The sequence below is a fragment of the Lygodium microphyllum genome, chromosome 22 (assembly GCF_053477565.2).
Source record: "Lygodium microphyllum isolate KBCC chromosome 22, Lygodium_microphyllum_v1.1.10, whole genome shotgun sequence".
Taxonomy (NCBI): domain Eukaryota; kingdom Viridiplantae; phylum Streptophyta; class Polypodiopsida; order Schizaeales; family Lygodiaceae; genus Lygodium; species Lygodium microphyllum.
In genome coordinates this window covers 70,209,358-70,229,583 of record NC_141156.1, presented here as the reverse complement: position 1 = coordinate 70,229,583, position 20,226 = coordinate 70,209,358, and positions in this window count along the sequence as shown.

Here is a 20,226-nt window from a genome sequence, read left to right as displayed (position 1 = left end):
GTATACGATGCATGCAATCTATCCCCTCCATCAATTCCCATGTTCCTTCCTAAAAGCAATTGATAGTACTTACATGTTTTTTTTCGTAAGTTAAAGTACGTTCTAACTGATCATAATCTATATAACGGACTAGCTTATCCCTTATTAGGAAATTGTAAAATTAATAGCTTAAAAAGTAATCATTTTCTTATGTACTAAACCTAATTATCTATGTTCGACCATCCATCGTGATTATGATTTATGGCCACAACCCCAATTTGTTATGGGATGGCTAGTTCTTTGGTTTGAATGGGTTCGAGGTTAACCTCCACTTGCGCTTCAGCATCATGTTAAATTTCCTCAACAGGCAGTGACCATTTCCTCATGTTGGGGAGCTCTCTGAGCGTGACCTTGCTCAATACCTCAACGTCTCTTGGGAGCCATGAAAGAAGCTTGATGGGTTCAGGCAACACTTCCACGTAGGGTTGGAGAGAGAGAGAAAGAGAGGCTCGGCTGATTGTAGCAGAGCTTCGTTGCGTCAATAACAGCAGAGAGACTTCTGCATGGATCATTGTGTGTCTTTAACTTGACGTTCTACCCATGTTTATATATTAGTGAGAGGGGGGGTAAAAAGAGCACGTTTACTTTTTAGCATTTTCTTATGACATCATTGATGACAAAGAGGGGATGCTATTATGATTTATGGCCGCAACCCCAATTTGTTGTGGGATGGCTAGTTATTTGGTTTGAATGGGTTCGAGGTTAAGCTCCACTTGCACATCAACATCGTGTTGAATTTCCTCAGCAGCAACAGTCATTTCCTCGTATTGGAGAGCTCTCTGAGCGTGACCTTGCTCAGCACCTCGACCTCTGTTGGAAGCCATGGATGAAGCTTGATAACTTTTGTCATTTGTCTTCCTCTTACCTTGGGATTATCTTCCACTTCCAATTTCCTAAATTTTTTCGTATTGATCTTCCAAGGGTTAACATTACCCCCTCCTAGCTGAATACCAGTCCCATGGCACTTAATGGTACAAGCCAAAAATATTAAGGGTCGGTGTGAAATGGTTCAACGTGCCTTTGGAGAGCTACGTTATGTTGGAGATGCTTTGCAAAGCAGATTTTGAAGGTTGTCGATATTAGAATAGATGGTTGAAGAAGGCCTCTGTAGTTGTTGGCTTGCCGTGCCGCTGTACAATGTACCCAAAAAGAAGATTACACTTCCTAGGGGGTTGTGTCTACCTTATCATACAGTGCACTATACAAGTGATGGTGGAACTAGGAAATGGATTGAATCATAGGTAAGCCTAAGGTATTGCCCCACACTTGAAGACCCACTTCATGTAAAGGAATATATTGTGAGTGACTTAGGAAGATATGTCTATCAAAATGTCATGCCCTTTATGTACCCTAATTTGTGAAGTGGAGGAGAGCTAGCATGGTCCCTAGGTACAGTGATTGTGACGATCATAGAGTACAGATGGACCAATTTTTTTTTTTTGTCCCTTTTCTTTTCCACTTTCTTTTCTTCTTTTCTTTTCATTTCTCTTCTTTTTCTTCTTCTTTTTTTTAAATTACAAAGAAAGCACATTAAGTGGCATCCCATTCATGGGCAGGGACCAAGCTATGTGGAGGCTTAAGGGATTTGTTTAGGAAGGCCCTAGTTTGCATATAACCCTTCAAGTTAACTCTTACATTGAGGGGCATAGATGACAAAAAATTGGGTGGTCACACCCATTGGACCTATTGTCACTCATATCCTCTAATAGGCTCATACAAAATGCTAGCAAGAGGGTGGCTCTTATCATGAGGTAGACCATTGCACACCTATCTATTCTTGCATTAATATCAAAAAAGAGATGCAGTAACCACTCTTCCTTTGCAATAGGCTTTTGTTTTAGTAGTATTCACAAAAGGTGAAGATAATTACATGTGGTAATGAAAGCACGATCTAGGCACCAAGAGAATTCTCTGAGGAAGCCTACTATTGATGGTGGGCGGAGGTCCCTTTCATTCACATTATAGATCATAGGAAAGTCATACCTAGGTTACACTCCTCTCCTTGAGGGATGGCCACATGCGGAACTTGTAGCAACTTGGCTTGGAGTTTTCTGTGTGCTATTTCTATCTGCTTTCTCCTCATATGCCTCATCTCCACCATTCTTTAGGATGGTATGGCTTCCTTCCCTTACTCTTATGGTTGTGCTTGTGGTTACAGAGGGGGGCTCGATTTATGCAATTGTTCTTCCTCCACCTAGATGTGCTCAAAGTCCCTAGCCCCTCTTTATGGATTGGCACTATCGGCTCTTGTGGAAGAGGTTGTGCTCGTTGGTCTAGCTCCCCAAATCCTAGCAATTCGAGTTCTTGCATGGTTAATCCAGCTATGATCAAATGGGCTCTTTGCTCCTCCACCCCTAAGCCGGTGCTAGGTTTGGGTTCCTTGGCATGGAGGTCGTGTTGAAGTGCTCTCCTTGTCAGCTCTAATTTCCTTTTGACTTCCTCTCAAGGGTCTCTTTTTCTCTTGATTGGGTTACATTTAGCATTGTGTTTATAAAGGCTCATTGTTGCTCCAACATCCCTGTCTCTACCACTGCAGCTTTGCTCTCTGCCATGAGGCGTTCACTCTTTGAATGGGCCAATTGGTCAGCTAAGTCTTTGATTTTGTGCTCATTCTTAGTTTCCCATTCTTCCACCTTCTCTTTCATGTGCTCCAAACCTTTATTCTGGTATTGGGCTGCTAGAGTGGTGATTAACTGCTCTTGCTCTTGCCATAATATATTCATTTGTTATTTCTCTTGGTTCCAGCACTCTACTTGTTCCTTTAGGATTGCTTGCTTGTGGAGAGCTGCTTGAGGTTGGTTATGCAGCTCTACCAACTTCTTCATGGCCTCTTCATCTTTTTGTGTTTTTACTGCATGCAACTCTTTTTTTGCTTCCTCTCTTTGCCTCTTCAACTCCTCATTTTCTAGCTCTAGGCATCTATTTTCCGTGGAGTTGAAGGCACACATTTCCTCTAGAGCCATACGATTCTCCCTTTCTTCATCATATAGATCTTTTAGGATTTCTTCTCCTTGCCTTGCCTTTAAGGCCTCTTTTAATGCAATCATTTCCACGTTTATGATGGTCATTACCCTCATTTTTCCTAGCTTATAGGTTGCAAAGGTATTCTTTTCTTCTTCTGGCTCTACAAGTGCAGCCTTTTTCTCTTTAGTCATCTTGTCAAGTCAGTTCTAATGTTCTTTTACCAACTTGTCGTATTCTTCTATATTACGCATAGCTGAGGGCATCGAACTAGTTGACACTTCCAAGCGGGGTATCTTCAACCCTTGGCATGATTTGGCATCAGCTATAGTCTTTTAGTTCTTACAAGGAGGAATCCTTCGCTTGGTGCAGGTGCAAGTTCTTGCACTTTGCTTGCTAGATACTCCACCCAAGCCATTACATTACTTTCATTGACTGCCCCTTCAGTGATTCCTTGCATTGGGGTGATTGTCAGGGTGACTATAACTAGTGGATTGCATGTAGAGGGGCCTTTCTCTTGCCTTCCACCATTACCCTTTGTCTTGCCTCTTTTGCCGCTGCACTTGTGCTTGGCACGTCCTCCCATGTGGGGCTCATCATAGCTAATTTGTGAGATTGGGAGAGTTGCTCCATTGATATTCTAATAGCCAACGCTATTTGCTTCTCCTCCTCTTATCTCAGTCTTTCTTCCTCTCCCTAAAACCATGACTGGCACAAGTCTAAAGTCCATCAACATGGGATTCCCTCCTCATTATAAGAGACATAAGGGTTCACGTATGAGTCTTCCTTTGGTGGTTTCTCTACAAAGTGCACTGGAGCATTGCTTGGTGGATGGGTCACTATAGGTCATGGCAGTCTAGGGATTCCTATTGGGTTTATGTCAATCCTTGGAGCAGTTGGCTTTGAATTGTTAGGTGTGTGCGGGTACAGCCAAGGGGCTCCCCTTGCGAAATAAGACTACCTGACTTCTGGATAGGATGGTTGAGCATACGATTGTTGGTATGGCAACCGTCTTAGAAATCAACAATGCACAGCATCATGCCCAAATCTTCTACAATTGGCACAAGGTTGGGATCTTGGAATCGGGACATTCAGATGGCAAGTGGTTCCCTCCACAATGCACACACTATAGGTGAGGTCATATTGGCCTTCATATTGACTCTTGCAATCTGGTCAGCTCAAACTTGACCTCACAACTATCACTTGGGTCTGGTCGACACTCTTTCCTTTATCTTGCTCACTGGGGGTTGCTCGTTTGCTAAGTGTTGTGCTTCTCTCGGCATTTTTAAATGTGTTGCTCCCTTGGTACATAGCCCTAGAGCTTCTCTCTCTAAGCAAGTCATCCAACCATATGGCCTCCTCAAAGACTCTTATGAGCACATCCCTTTGCAAGTTCAAGTTGCTTGTTAAGGCCTTATGAAGTTATTCCTTGCAAATCTAGATAATGAATAGGTGAAGATTTCTCTCTCATCAAGTCACTCAGTTACAAGTATCCTCTTGTAGAGACTCCTCACATGTGTGATGTAGTCTCGTATGTCCTCTTTGTCTTTTTCGTTGATATTCATCAGCTTAACAATGAGGTTATCAAAGTATCATTCCGCTAGGAATCTCTTGATGAAGAGATCCTTTAGATGGGTGAAGTTATTATGTTTGGTATTATCTAGAGTGGTAGTCCCATCCCTTGTCTCCCAAGCAAAGACCGAATGCTTGTGCTCATTGAGTGGGGTCCATGAGGTTGTTAACCTCGCACAGCTGCTCAAACTTCTCAACGTGAAGCTATATGGGATCATTGCCTACTTAATATTTATCAAGTTGCTTGGCCACTATGGGTATCTTCGTTTGGCTCTTGGTATTTGGGGTGTCTCCCAATCTGGATAGCAATAATGCTGCCAAGGCTACCGCACTTTGCTCAGTGTTGATGTTGTCTAGCAATTGCTTCATGAGTAGCTTGTTCACTGTAAGGTCGACTTCTAAGGCTCTCTCCCTATCAGCATTTCCTCTCATTCAATTTCTACTTGAGATGGCTAGGATCCTATGAACCTCAAGCTTTCTCTCCTTGCGCAACCTCCAAACCCTTTGCTTCTAGGTGGCTATAGCTCACTATGTGTAGTAGTGCTATCCTTCCTAGTCTCCCCTCCTCCTCAAGATTGATTATGATATTGCTGCAAGTCTTTCATGATGTGCTATCCTTGTCTGTTGGTTGAGCTAGGTCTTCCATGATATGAGTGACCTAGTCAACCTCATAGAAAGATGAGGTCTGGTTCTCGGGGTTGCACTCCTACTAGTGGGTTCATTTTAGCTTAATCACTTTTAGTGTGTTCCTTGTTAATCCAATTAGTCTGCAAATATACACACACTTATACGCTTGAGTAGTGCAACTGGATTATGTGAATGGTGCAAAATCAAGCTTTCTAGCTTTCACATGTGCTTAAGTGTAACTTTTGATGAAGTCAATCACATCTAATCAACTTCATGCCATTGTAGCTTTTTCATGTGGATTGTGATTACTTCTAGCAGGCAATTTGGGTTGATAGGTAGTCCCATTGGGTGTTCAGCCCCAGATGGTCAATTTAGGTCTCTACAGCGGCCAGGTGGTCAGTTATTTCAATCACTTATAGATTATTAGGTCAAAATTTTGAGTACAAATAGCTCTATGGTCTCATCTACCAATCTGGATTCCAACCTAGGTTGCTGGACAATTAGTTGTAGATCCCAATGTCTTGTAATGATAAAAATTGGTACAACATGGTGCTTTAGACAACTCATCTGAGTCCCAGACTCGATTGTTTGAGTCATAGATTCAAATGTCCAAGTGGTCTCCTAAGGAAAATGACTGTCTGAGTGGTGAAGCTTGGACTCAGATGAGGGGTGCACGTCCAAGTGTCTGAGTCCGCTGTCCAAGGCATAAAGATCAATCGTCTGAGGCCCGAAAATCGTCCGAGTCCGAGTGGGACGTCTGAGTGGAGTTAACTGCCTCAAACATCCAAGCCCAATGGGAATTGAGCCTCCAAGGCCTGTGGTTACTGTCCAAGCGGCACAGGAAAAAACGTCGAATGGCAAGAAATGGGTGAAATCAATCAAATGCACTACTAATGTACCCAAGGTGCTAACCTCATTTAATGAATATCATGGGAAACTCAGAACATACATGGAGCGCTTGAATGTGACAATGCCAAGGATTGTTGTTGCTACTGTCTCTTGTCCTATAGCTCTCTATCTCTCTCAATAGCTCTCTCTCTCTCTCTCTCTCTCTCTCTCTATCTCTCTCTCTCTCTCTCTCTCTCTCTCTCTCTCTCTCTCTCTCTCTCTCTCTCTCTCTCTCTCTCTCTCTCTCTCTCTCTCTCTCTCTCTCTCTCTCTCTCTCTCTCTCTCTCTCTCTCTCTCTCTCTCTCTCTCAATCTCTCGGTGTGCAAATGAGCTCTCTTTTTGCCTTTTCCACATTTCATTTCTCTCTTTTTTTGTTTTTCTTCTCTATCCCTATTCTTTCCCAGCCATTAAAAATATTTTTCCTTTCTTTCTCTATTCCCCTATTTTCTCGATATAGAGACTTATTTTTTCCTTTCTCTCTCCTTATTTCCCACACCTTAATGTCTCAAATGTGATAAAAATTGACTTCTCCTACTCTAACCAATGCACACAAAGGTTCCTAAACTCGAACTAATCCACAAAAGAGAGATTGAATAGCCTCCGACTCCCTCTCTTCCTACCTAAAACCAAGCGTCATTTCGGAGCCAAACTCCTACTCCATCACTCAATTTGGAGTGTGCAAACACTCAAGCTTGAATTCTTTGGTCTTGGCAATGCAACCAAAATGTCACTACTCTTGCAAGCACACCGCCAAGACCCATAGAGAGCTATGGCTACCTCACATAGCCATGCACACTCTTCCCTACACAAATGTAGTGAACTTACCTTTGAATCTGATTGAGTTGCCTCCTCCCACAAATCTGTCAGTAGCTCCATGATCCAAGATACACTCTCAAATAAGCTCCATCTCCAAGATCCAAGTTTCAACCTCCATAGCCATGCACATGAGAAAGGAGAAGAAGAAGAAGAAGATGATGATGATGATGATGATGATGATGATGATGATGATGATGATGATGATGATGAGAGGAGAAGAAGAGCTTCTCCATGGTCCCTCACTCTCTCTCACACATGCTCTCCCTCTCTCACATTCCCTCCCTCCCTCTCTCATGCACAAGAAGGAAGCAAGAGCAAGAAGAAAGAAGAGAACAAGTTTGGCCACACACCAAGAATGAGATTCTCCATTCACTTTTTGACTTTTATGCATGCCATATCTCCTCCTTGGGCAGTCGCCCCCTTATTGGCTGGTCTTTGTCCATTCCTCCACTCTTTTTTCCTTCTCCTTTCTATTAGTATTGGGCTTAGCCCCTGCCTCTCATTCTATAGAAATTACACGGGAGAGAACCCGACGCTCTTTTACAATATGAATTACAATGATCTTGGCCCTCTTCTTGCTAAAATATTAAGATTCCCTTATTCTTATGTGCGTCCTCCTACATTTAGAATTTTTCTTGCGCTTCGTGTCTTCAAATTTTTCTAAGTGCATCTTTGTCCTTCATCTTCCTCTTGCCTTGGGATTGTCTTCCACTTTCGATTTTCCAAAATTTTTCTGTCTTGTTCTTCCGAGGATTAACAAAGAACTTCATAGGGATCATGTCTTTTTCTTTTGGTGCATAAAAACCCTATAATTCTCTTGATCTCAACTTCTAGCTATATCTTTATCAAGAACTATCACAATTAGAGAGCCAATGTCTCCCTACCCACACAAGCCACTTTCCTTGATTTCTTTTTGGTGAACTTAACATGAAAGGCTAGGGTGGGATCTCAAAGCTATGGGTGAGACTCAACTAGATGCAAATTTGTTGCATCAAGAAGACATGAGACAAATGTTTCGATCATTTTTTATGTACATACAATAAGAATAAACTACATCCAAGAGGGAAACATGAGTGATAAAGACCTTCAATCATTAGTAAGAAAAATGAATCAATTTGAAGGGTGAGATCTATCCAAATATCTTTAAACCTATGAAAGTGAGATGGAACTTTATAGAGTTCTAGAACATGAGATGATTGCATACCTTAAATAGGTTTTAATTCCAGCGCGATCATGATGCATGCTAGAGATATATCGACAAATCATAGTGTCACTTAGGATGATTTCAAGAAGGATTTCAAAAAACAATATTTCGTGGAGGATCATGAGTGAGTAACTAAAACTAATTTTTGGGAGTGGGCTGAAAAACCTAATAAGGAATTATTGGTGGCACAGATATGTTCAAGTTTCTAGATGGGAACACAAAAAAATAATTTTAGCGCAGATATGTTCAAGTTTCTAAATGGGAACAACTAACTCTTGAGGTTGAAAAGATCAAATTATTTCTACAACTAATAGTTTCTACACTTCAAGAATGTATTGAGGAGCTTTTGGAGGGTAGAAGCACAAAGAAGGGGTTGAAAAATGACTAGAAAGAAGTACAAGTGACTATCCTTTCTTTTTGAGAGACAAAATTGTTGTGACAAGTATTGTTCTTATCTCTAATATGGTAGAGCAATCAAGTAACATGTCAAATACTATTACTCCAAAAGTTGATGATTCTATGATAGATGTAGTAAAAGGGATGCAAGAACTGAAATTGAAAGTTGCAAGGCTTGCAGATAAAGAGCAATCATTTGGGAAAAATCCTCAAAATCAAGAAGGTTTCATTTATAGATGCAATTGATTTGATAGCACAAGCCATATTTGAAAGAATTGTGATTCCTTTAAAGATGCACTCAACAAAGATAATGTTTTCTTTAAACATGACAAGAATCATTTATGAGAAATAGATTTTCCACTTGGTACTAACTCTGGGAAAGATGGGATGAGAAAACTCATGGAAGCTATGGCATTCATACATTCCTTTGTTGAAGTTGTGACTTATGGTCTACATGTGGAGCATATCTCAAAGAAGAAATCTAAAAATGAAAAAATGTTTGGTAAGATGAATAACATTTGGCCCTACGTGATTAAAACAATTGAAAGAGGAAGAATTACAAGGGGTGATCTAGATCGAGTTGGAGATTGTATTTAATAAAATGCCAGTTGGAAAGATCATGTGAACTCTCTCTCACTTTATGCCTACACTGCTAAAAGGATAAACAATAAAGTAGTTGTTAAAGAGAAGTGCAAGCACATGAAGATGGTAATGAAGCAACTTCGATGAGGATGACTAAAGGAACAGGAAGAAAGAAGAATAAATAATGTCCTTCACACAAAGTTTATCCACCTGAGGTATTTATGGAGGACACTCCAAGGGAGAAGAAGTAGGTTCAAAGTAGACATAAAATATAAAAGCCCTACATATAAAGAGTATACAGATTACAAGTTGACACTGAGTTAGCCAAGATTAAGGTGCAATTTAGCTTGGGAGAAGTTCTTGAAATTGCTAAATGTAAATTTCATGATAATTTTATCGATATCATCAAGAGGAACAAACAAATTTTGGGAGAACATGCCAATGCAAATTCACAAGGAGATGGAGAAACTTTAAAGGCACAAGGGATACAAAGTATACATGGGATAGAAGTGCAAAAGGAAGAATGTGCAAGAAGAGTGGTAAATTCCAACCAATTTTATCGAGGGGTACAGCAAGTGTGATTCAATGAAGAAGATCCTAAAGTTACTCATAAAAGCCAATGTTTGAGAATCCACTGGGCTAGAGCTACTATAAAGGCTCTATTTAAGGTGGGTAACCTTGAAAAACCATGAATTACACTAATAGATCATGGATCAAAATTTAATATCATGACATTAAATAGTCTTTCTCAAAAGGGAAAGTGGTTGATTTATACACATCATGGTTGGAGAATTGAAATAGCCACTGAAAAATTTGTCAAGGGGGGTTAAGGCAACTGTGGTTCAATGAAGAAGAAGATCCTAAAGTTATACATAAAAGCCAATGTTTGAGAAACCATTGGGCTAGAGCTACTACAAAGGCTCCAATTAAGGTGGGTAACCTTGAAGAACCATGAATTATACTAATAGATCATGGATCAAAAATTAATATCATGACACTAAATAATCTCTATCAAAACAAAAAGTGGTTGATTTATACAAATATGGTTGGAGAATTGAAATAGCAAACAAGAAATTTGTATAATGCTTTCCTAATGTCAAATTCAACATAGATTATGTTCAAGATGAAAAAAATTATTTGTGTAAGATGTCTATTTACTATATGATTCTTGGAGAGCCATATATTACATTACTATACTTTGCATGGAAACTAAGGTGATGGATGATGGTTGCGCTTTAGCTAGAATTAAGAGTATTGATGAAAAGTATGTCATTCAATTCTTGATAGTGTGTGAACCATTAAAGGAAGTGTGATAGTCTTCATGAACATGCTTTACCCACGACTAAAAAGGAATTCAAAGAACCTCAGGACATGGTGCATTTCTGCACATGCCATTATAAAATGAGACAATGATGCTAATAATGAAGAAAGATTCTTACTTCATCTAGAAGGTAAAGAAACTTTTTTAAACATGATTTCTAAGATTAAAAATAAAAGGTTCAGTTTGTTTTTGAAAGTTTAAAGGCTTGCATAAGGGTGAAAGACAATGTATTTCCAATGCTCAAAGAAATTCAAAGAAGGGCGGTTCTCTTCACACTAATGAATGTCTCTCAAGGATTTTGGAGAAGGTTTCTTTTATTGATATTATGGGAGAGTTTACAACCATGATTAGTCCTAGTTTGGAGGTTGCTATATACAAATTTCATGATGCAACGGACAAAATTTAAGCAAGGAGTAGAGAATACACAACAAATATGAGAAGAATAGAAATTGTTTTAATTTCAAACAAATTGATACAAAGATAGCTCTGTCCACCCGTGCGCTTCCACTATGAAGGTTAGATGGTAATGTAAACAGATGATAGGTGAAGAGCTTAAGGCTAGCTAGAAGCACTCTGATTGGGTGGAACATAGATTGACGATGGCTTTAAAGGGTTCATAGACCGGGAAGGTAGTCTAGTCAACATGCTTGACTATATTATTAACCTTTCCTAATCAACCAATGAATATTATAAGGAATATTCCCTTTACTATCACGAGCTTGAGGCACTACCCCTAGACCCCTGTTAGGGGAGTTGTCATGCCCTTAAGACCCCCTGCTAGGAGCCGCTTCCACGGCCACTAGACCCTAGAATAAGGGTTCTTAATAACTCCCATACCCAACTTGATGCATTGTGCCTCAAGTTGCTACCAACATAACTACTCTATCTAACCCAAAGGCTAGATCCACAATGGTCACCTTTTCACCATCTGGTCACAGAGACCTCAATTGACATACAAGTCACGATCCAACCAATGTCCGTGCTTACACATGGTTTCTTTACTCCTAATGGGGGCCTTACAACTTACAGCTTTGTGGAAAATTGATGGCACCTTACGGGGGTGGGGCATTGAGCATACTAACAATTAGTGAATTTGTGAAAGTGTGCTCCCTAGACATGTATAAAGTGATTGAAGATTCCAAAGAAGAGTGTGTTTTGGGAAAGATACAAGATTAGAAGTATGGGTGGAGACTAAGTACAAAACCGTGACTAAAAAGATAAAACGTGTTGATTTACCATTACCTTCAAATATGAGGGAAAATTGGATCAATCTTAACAACCAAATCTCAAGGATCCAAAGAAAATTGGATACAAGCTTACAATAGAATCTTTAAAGGATTGAAGGTTGGTTGCAAGGATTTTCTCACCCATGAGGAGAAACAATGCTTTGAGGAAATGCTCTCAAAACATGGTAATTTATTTTCTTTTCAGTAGCATGACATTAGTTGTGTGGATCTAAGTGTTGTTGCTCCAATGATTGTCTTTATTGAGCCTCATTTGCATTGAAACTTACACTCTATTTCAATCCCAAAGGCTCATTCGCCAAAATGGATTGAATTGTTAAATGAAAAGATAAAGATGAGTATCATGGAGCCATCTTCTGCTCTGTACTCAAACACATTGTTCACAATACCAAAGAAGATATAACTCTATAATTCACACAAGACATGCAACCAATGACATTGGTATTGGTTCAATTTTGACGGGTTTTACCAAAGCTTCTATACGGAGAGCAATCTACTCATTGGGTGATCTTTATTCTAGGTATGATCAATTCCATTTGGCTATTGAAAGAAAAGATCTAACAACTTTGTGGACACCATTGGGTAAGGATGTGTAGCTTTTCTTAAGGAGCAATTAACTCAGTTGCACACATGATGAATGGATAAATAAAGTCCTACAAGAGTCTATACCATAATTATTGTGCCTTTTCTTTATTATGTCTAGTGAAAGGGTGTAAAGAAGAGGCCAAGGATGAAATAAATAATTCTAAGAATACTTTATAAGCACATTGGTCATCATAGAAACAGATTGTCTTGCTTTATTTGGATGATTACTAGTTGTTCGAGTCTAGATATTGCTATGATGTAATAGTTTGATTATGTCAAATCCTTGGACCCATAGTTTCAATGTATTACAAGTACAAATTACTATATTGCTAAGATTCTTTCAAGATCTAGGTAAGAGGATGAAGAAACCATGGTTATTGAAGGTGATGATGTTCATACAAGATTCTATGCAATTACTTATATTAGAAAATATTGTATTGGTATTATCTTGCCAACTTGAGTCTTTTTTAAAGCATACACAAAATGGTGATTGGCTATTTCTTGGTCACTACTTAAGCAGGTTGTCAAAGCAAGAAGGATGGAATTGATTTGAAAAAAAGCATATGGGCTTTCTTGAAGAATTGATATCAATGGAAGCATCGAAAGCAAAGAAGTGAGACTCCATACAGGGTATATGTAGGATAATGTATTGCATTTTGTGGAATCTTGTGCTACTTATTAGATGTATTCAATGTGTGATATCATGATGGGATGCATCCTACCTATCCATAACCATGCATTTTAAATGGGTGGTTGACCATGCTTATGCTTGTTCAAAAAATGTGTTACCAATGAAGATCTAACAAATCAAGTAGAAGCTCAAGCTTTGAAAGTGAAGACTACCATTGCAATATGCAAATTTCTTTGGGAAGATATAGTATAAAGCACTATGGTTGTGCTAGAAAACCAACTACAAAGAATGAATACTAGATGTTGAGGTGACCAAGGAATGCTTTTCATGGATGGGAATAAAAATTGTTCTCACTACAACTTATAATCCCAAAGGGAATGGCTAAAGTGAACAAGGATTCTCACTCACCTATCATTAAATATTTGGCTAAGACAAGGAGAGGTAAGATTTGAGAATAGCCACTTCCTTATTATTTATGAGTTCATCGCAATACATATAGTACAATTTCTAAATATATGCCTATGCTTAGTTGATGTATGGCTAAAAATCTATTATGCTTATTGAGAATGCTATTACTAATTGGAATGCATTGCCTTAGAAGAATGATATGAGTAGAGAGGACCTTTTTGTATTATGGATTTGGAAATTACAATGAAAACGTAAAAATATTAAGATTGCAATGGTATGTTTGAAAAAAGATAAATAAAAAACTAAAGATAAATTTAGCAAGAAGCAAAGGATTCAACCTAAACCAATAGAAAAGGGTGATTGGGTGTTAGTTTATTAGAAAAATAATAAATTTAAAATTTTCAATCTCTAAAAATAGACATCAATTTTGCTTTTATATTTATGTGCATTGAAAAATACTAAAACACAACATTTATGAAATTGCACTCTTTTTCCCTATTATATTTATCTTAGTATTAAGATTTTCTTTAGGTTTTAAAGCTAGTCTCAATCTCAAAGAGGATATCATTAAGCTTGGTCACAAGGGCATACTTGTTGAAGAGAGTTTGATTGCATTATTGAGATTATCCATGTGGCCAAGTATTTTCTACTTTTGTAGTGTTAACAAGCCATAATTTTAATCCGAGTATAAAGGCATGAGGCATGGTTTTTGCATAAATACTACAACCATTATAAGTCTTTGGTATTGAATTAAAGACTTATGTTCATAAAAGAAGAAATTCATGTCAATACTACATAAATATATTTGAGTCTCCAAGCATCCATACACATTATCAATGTATACATGAACTCCCAACTCAATAAAAACATACATAATGGATACATACCGTGGATCAACTATTTCAACCAAAATTTATTTGAGTCTCCAAGCATCCATACACATTATCAATGTATACATGAACTCCCAACTCAATAAAAACATACATAATGGATACATACCGTGGATCAACTATTTCAACCAAAATTTCTAATGATTATATACATACTTGATATAAAAACTGTACAATCCCTTATTGTGTAAGAATAATCTAACCCACTAGTGATTGATGAAAGTAACAAAGAAAACATGAAACGAATCGATACAATGAGAACCTATGCCATCATCAATAAGAATATGGCACATAGCCCTTCATTCATAATATAATGCCCAATTATAGCATACGAGGTATAAAAGTTTTATCATTATCAAAATTGTAGAAATAAATTATAACAAACAGTTGCAAATTGCATGATTACATCATAGATTTGATCATGCCTTTTAACATGAGTATTCTTCTCATTAATATCAAGATGTATTTAGTAGTATCAATTGAAAATACAATAAGAAATGATATAGTTAACACTAGTTTGTAAAATTATAGAGATTTTATAAGAATTTTAACTTATTATACATACATATACTCACATGATTGCTTTGCAAATCCATATTAGTGTAGCAATCTTTCCAAAAAGTCCTCAAAACCCTTCATTCATCTTGTTGTTCTTTTTGCTAGCCCAATCAATTTATTTGGTTTCATTCTAGGAATTCCATGTAATTCATTTTTAAGAGCTTGCAAAACGTCTACATCTAGACTTGTACTTCTACTTTGTAGATTTTATTTTTTTTAAGTGACAACCTGTATGTGAAATTTTCATTGTACCATCTATTATTTATATCATTCCACTCACTCATGAATCCTCTGACTTGGTTGTACCAACTGTGCCCTTCAAATAGAGTTATCTGCCCATATCGAGTGCTTGTATAGCACTACGCGTATCAAATATATCATTCAACACAAGAAGATAGGGAAGTAAATGCCCCATAAGCATATCATCACCCTTTTCTTCGATATCCAAGTGAATGGAAAAATGAAGTTACCACTTGGCATACTATACTCCTTGTAAGAATCATCATAAATAAGGATGGTTCATGTAGTATCACACCCAAATTGCATATCCATTTTTGCCAAGAACTTGAATCGTGCTTTAACACCTAGATCTCCTAGTCTATACATTTTCATTTTTTCAGATTGATGCCAATGATCCTCACTCCAAATGGCAAAAAGTCCTAAACTATATCTTACTTTCTTCTCTAAACTTCTAACCATTGATATAACATTATGTTCTTATGCAATCAGCCAACATAAACCTGCCATGTAGCAATTGGCTCCTTCTAAGTGCTCCTTCAAATCCCAACATTACATCTTTCTGACAAAATATTCAAATATTTCATACAATCTAATTGAAGCATTAGATTCTTGTTATGGCCATATAGTATGGATTCATATAGTGATGGTTGGATACAACACTTGAATTGTAAGCAATTCAAATCTAATACTATTGTTAGAATCGATTCCTCTATCATGCTCAATGTTGTAGAAACATTAAGGTTGCTACCAAATAATTCCTCTATTATTTCATCTTCTATTTGCTTTTCAATATTGAAAACACTTGGTAACTCTATCTTATTTTCTACTCAATTGAAAAGTTAGTAAATATCACAATGAATTGGATAGTTTTACTTAATATAGCTTGTTCCATTGGGAGACTCTTAGTGAGCAAAACAGCAGGATTCTCATCCATAGAGAACTTGACAAGCCTATCTACATATCTTCAATCATCTTTTTGATAAAATGATGGACCTCGACGTGCTTAGTCTTTATATGGACAACCAGATTACATGCCAATTGGATAGTACTCAAAAAGTCCCAATGTAGTATAAGAGACATAGAAGTGATACTAAGGTTTGCAACCAAATAGCCTAACCATAGGACCTCCTTGGAAACCTCAGTGCATGCAATGTACTATGCCTCAGTAGTAGCAGACAAGGCAATGCATTTCTACGTCCAAGAAACATCTCCTCCAACAAAGATGAAGTCATAGCTAGAGGTTGATTTCTTATCTACATGTCATGCATAATTTGAGTCAATATAGCCCATGACTCCAATATCCTAGCTACCATAGCAAAGGCATATGTTTGCATTGCCCTTAAGATATCTCATGATACCCTTACAATGTCCCAATGTCACCTACCAAGTGTCACCATATAACAAGCTATAACTTCCACTACAAATGCTATGTCAAGTCTAATGGCTATCATGGCATACATCAAGCTACCCATTATGGATACATAGAAGATATTGGCCATCTCAATCCTCTTCTCATTCAACTAGAAATGACTGGCCTTCACATGGAAAGGTAAAAGGATCCCAATGGGTTTACCATCCTACATGTGAAACCACTTAAGGATCCTACGGATGTACTCTTGTGATAAGTAGTGAAGTCGCTTAGAGTGGTTGCATGTAATACGCATGCCAAGTATGTGCAAAGCATGCCCCATGTTCTACATCTCAAAAATCTTCTTAAGTTGAGTCTTCAAAGCATCTAGCTCATCATCGCTGCTCCCAACAAACAATGTATCATCAATATATAATACCAAAATGATAAGGCTACCATCACAAGCCTTCTTCATGTAAAACACAAATCCATATCATTACGGGTATAGAATTGTGAATGCATGAAGGTATCAAACTTATAATACTATTTTACAGGTGTCTACTTAAGTCCATAAAAACTATTTCTCAACTTGTACACTAGGTGTTCCCTGGTCTTTCCACAAAGCCCTAAACTAGTGTATATAGATATCCTCATGTAGGTCCCCAAGTAAGGAAGCCATCTTAACATCCATCTGGTATAATTTCGAATCCAACTATACAAGCAATGCCAAAATCAAGCAAAGGCTAGTCATTTTGACCATAAAAGAAAATATCTCATTAAAATCAACCTTGTTTTCTTGTTTGGAACCCTTTGCAACCAATCGGGCCTTATATATTGACTTAGGGCGACCACATGTGCTCTTTAGCTTATACACCTACTTGCATGGCAATACATATTTACCATTAGGTAAGGAAACCAAATCCCGAGTATGTTTTTTTTTTAAAGAAGTCAAACTCGGACTTCATAGCCCTTTCCCAAGAGAAACTGCCACCTCTATGTATAGCCTTCTCATAAGTAAGCGGCTCATTAAAATCCATCACCATGGCATAATACATAATAGACTCATATTAATCAAGAGGGTGTGAGGCTCTAGTAAAGCATTGCAAAATGAACTATGAAGCCAATACATACTATTATCTCTATCCAACATCAACATGGTCCTACACAACAAGTTGATCCTTGGCTATTGGATATTAAACAACAACTACAAGTTGTCTAACTAGGGCACATTATATAGAAAGGAGGGACGACTCCTAAAATATCACCTTGCACACCTCAACCACTTGCTTAAGTTGCTTATGCATATTTTCCTCATAAACACAATATCATGGCTATGGATAACTTTCCTAGTCTGTGGATCCCAAAGGTAATAACCTATCTCACCTACATTACTATATCCAAGAAAGGTGTATTTGAAAGTCTTTCGATCCAACTTGTTGCACGTATCTTTGGGAATATGGCAAAATATCTCACATTCAAAGACATGTAAGTATGTAGATGAGGAAGGTTTACTTGATACTTATCTTATATCATCACCAGTTTCCATGAAAGAACCACAACTTGATGAACATCCCATGTCTACAATCCTTCAAATAGCCTTTGCGTCAAGTTCATCGATGTCAAAGCATACAGGTTTAAAAGCCTAACCAAAGAGGTTTAGTGCAAAAGGGATGCAAAGATTAGGGAGATAAAGAGAGTTAATAAATTCTACAAAGGAGCACAAAGAAACCTCCAACAAGTTCTCTTAGCAAGAATTCCACGCAATACACTATAATTCATAATAACAAACTCTTCTCTGTACAGCTAAACAAACTCAAGCAAGCCAAGAAACATTGTATCCAAGTCAATGGCTTAGACAAGACTCTTCATGAGACAATAACTTAGACTCTTATCTCAACCTTAGACTCTTATCTCAACCCAAAAGGAGCTTATATGAGTAATATAAAGTATTTTATTCAAAACAATGCTTTTGGATCACTCTAAGTAGGTTGGATGATGCATATAGCCATCCTAATACTATTCAATCAGAAGACCCTTGAATTTCTAGATTAAAAATGTTTCTTTTTACTATGAAGAATTATTTATAGCAATAGATATTCAATAATCCAAATGTGTCCTAAAATTATCATTGCCCAAGCAAGCCTTTTGGGAAAAAAGTATCCATATCAAGCCACAATGACTAGAATGTTTTTACTTATAGCACTATAGCCATGTATTCCATCTATATTATAGCAATAAAATAACTCCTTTATGTAGCCACAAGATCGCCTTGAAAATGCTTCTTCATATACTTCAAGTATACACTTACTATAACAAGAATATGCATCCAATATATTAATCCATGTGTTCAAATTAAATCCCATGATAACATTATTGTGTGAAATATATTTGATTTAATGTAACATGATATTACTTATCCAAATAGTGAGAGCATTTATTCTTACAATTAGAAAAGTTGTGTTGTTATTGATATACATGATTTATGGATACAATAATGATATGCTGAGCCCATAGAAACCTCCCATATATTGATAATAAGACTTCATATTCCACGTATTCTCTCAAAAAAAGGCTTGTATGAGAACATGTATAATAGTAGCAATGCTCTATTTTCATACGTGTAGAGCAATATATTTCTTAGCAAACACAAACTTTTAAAGTAGCCCTGGAAGTATCTCTCAATGTTTAGCTTTATATATGTAAGGTATGCATTTAGAATGCTTCTTTCTTTAATTTTGACTAAGAGTAATCATCTCATATACAAGTTCACCCCAAAATTTCTCTTGCTACTACCATGAAAAATGTGCAAAAAATCCCAAACTATTATCCCTATTTTTTCCTCATGGGGTCCACTCATGAATATATGTATCTATAACATGAGTTCAAAATAAGGGGTTTTTAAAACACCATTTTTATAAAAAATTTACATATAAGAAGGCGTCATATAAAGGGGTTACTTACAGATTGAATAAAAAAAGGTTGTATTTTATTCAAGAAAAATTCACACATTAGGATATTTATAAATTGGCCATGAACGCACGTTATATAGAGAATATATATATAGTGAACCTCTCGAGGTTTTTTCCTTCAACCTAATTCAAGAAAGTCCCAAGTACACCTAGCTTGAGTAAAGTCCTATTCTATCTATGGGTATGATGCCTATCTGTGGGTTAAGACATGTTAAGGAATTAATGGATATTATGCCTATCAATGGGTTAAGACATGTTAAGGACTTAATGTTTTCTTGGCATGCTAGACACTTGGTGAAGACTCTCTAATAGTTAGAGAGGCAACTAGTGTTCTGTATACATATAGGTAAAACACTTGTGTAAATGAACCTTTCCAACTAGTTTTCTCTACTAGACCCATGGTTACATGATGTTCACCCCCTCTAAACCTACACATCCTCCAATTACATATGCCATATCTCTTAATCTTGAGCAAGCCTAAGATTATCTTTTTCATCTTTATTGTTATCCTTTTTTATGCTATCATCAATAGTCTCAATATCATGCACATTCTCTTATTACCTAGTAGAATCCCTTATTTTGAATAGCTTGGTCTTCTTTCCATCTAAAGGAATCTCAACCATTAATCTTGTGTGAAGAGCATAGCTGGTGTTGTCATACGCATGACTCACAATATATGGACCAGACCACCTCTTTGTAATCTTCCCGAAGGTATTATATTGATTATCCAACTTAATATCATATATAGGATCATCCAATCTCCTTCTTCCATTGCTCTTGAATGACATCTATGCTTCTTATCAAACTTGTTTTTATTCTTTAACATACATTCCTTCAACCTCATCACTGGAAGCTCTATATCCTTATGTCTTCTCTCCAAGTGTGAAATCCATAGAGCAATAAGCTTTTCTCTTCCCATTTCCTTCTTTCTAAGATAGTACATTTCA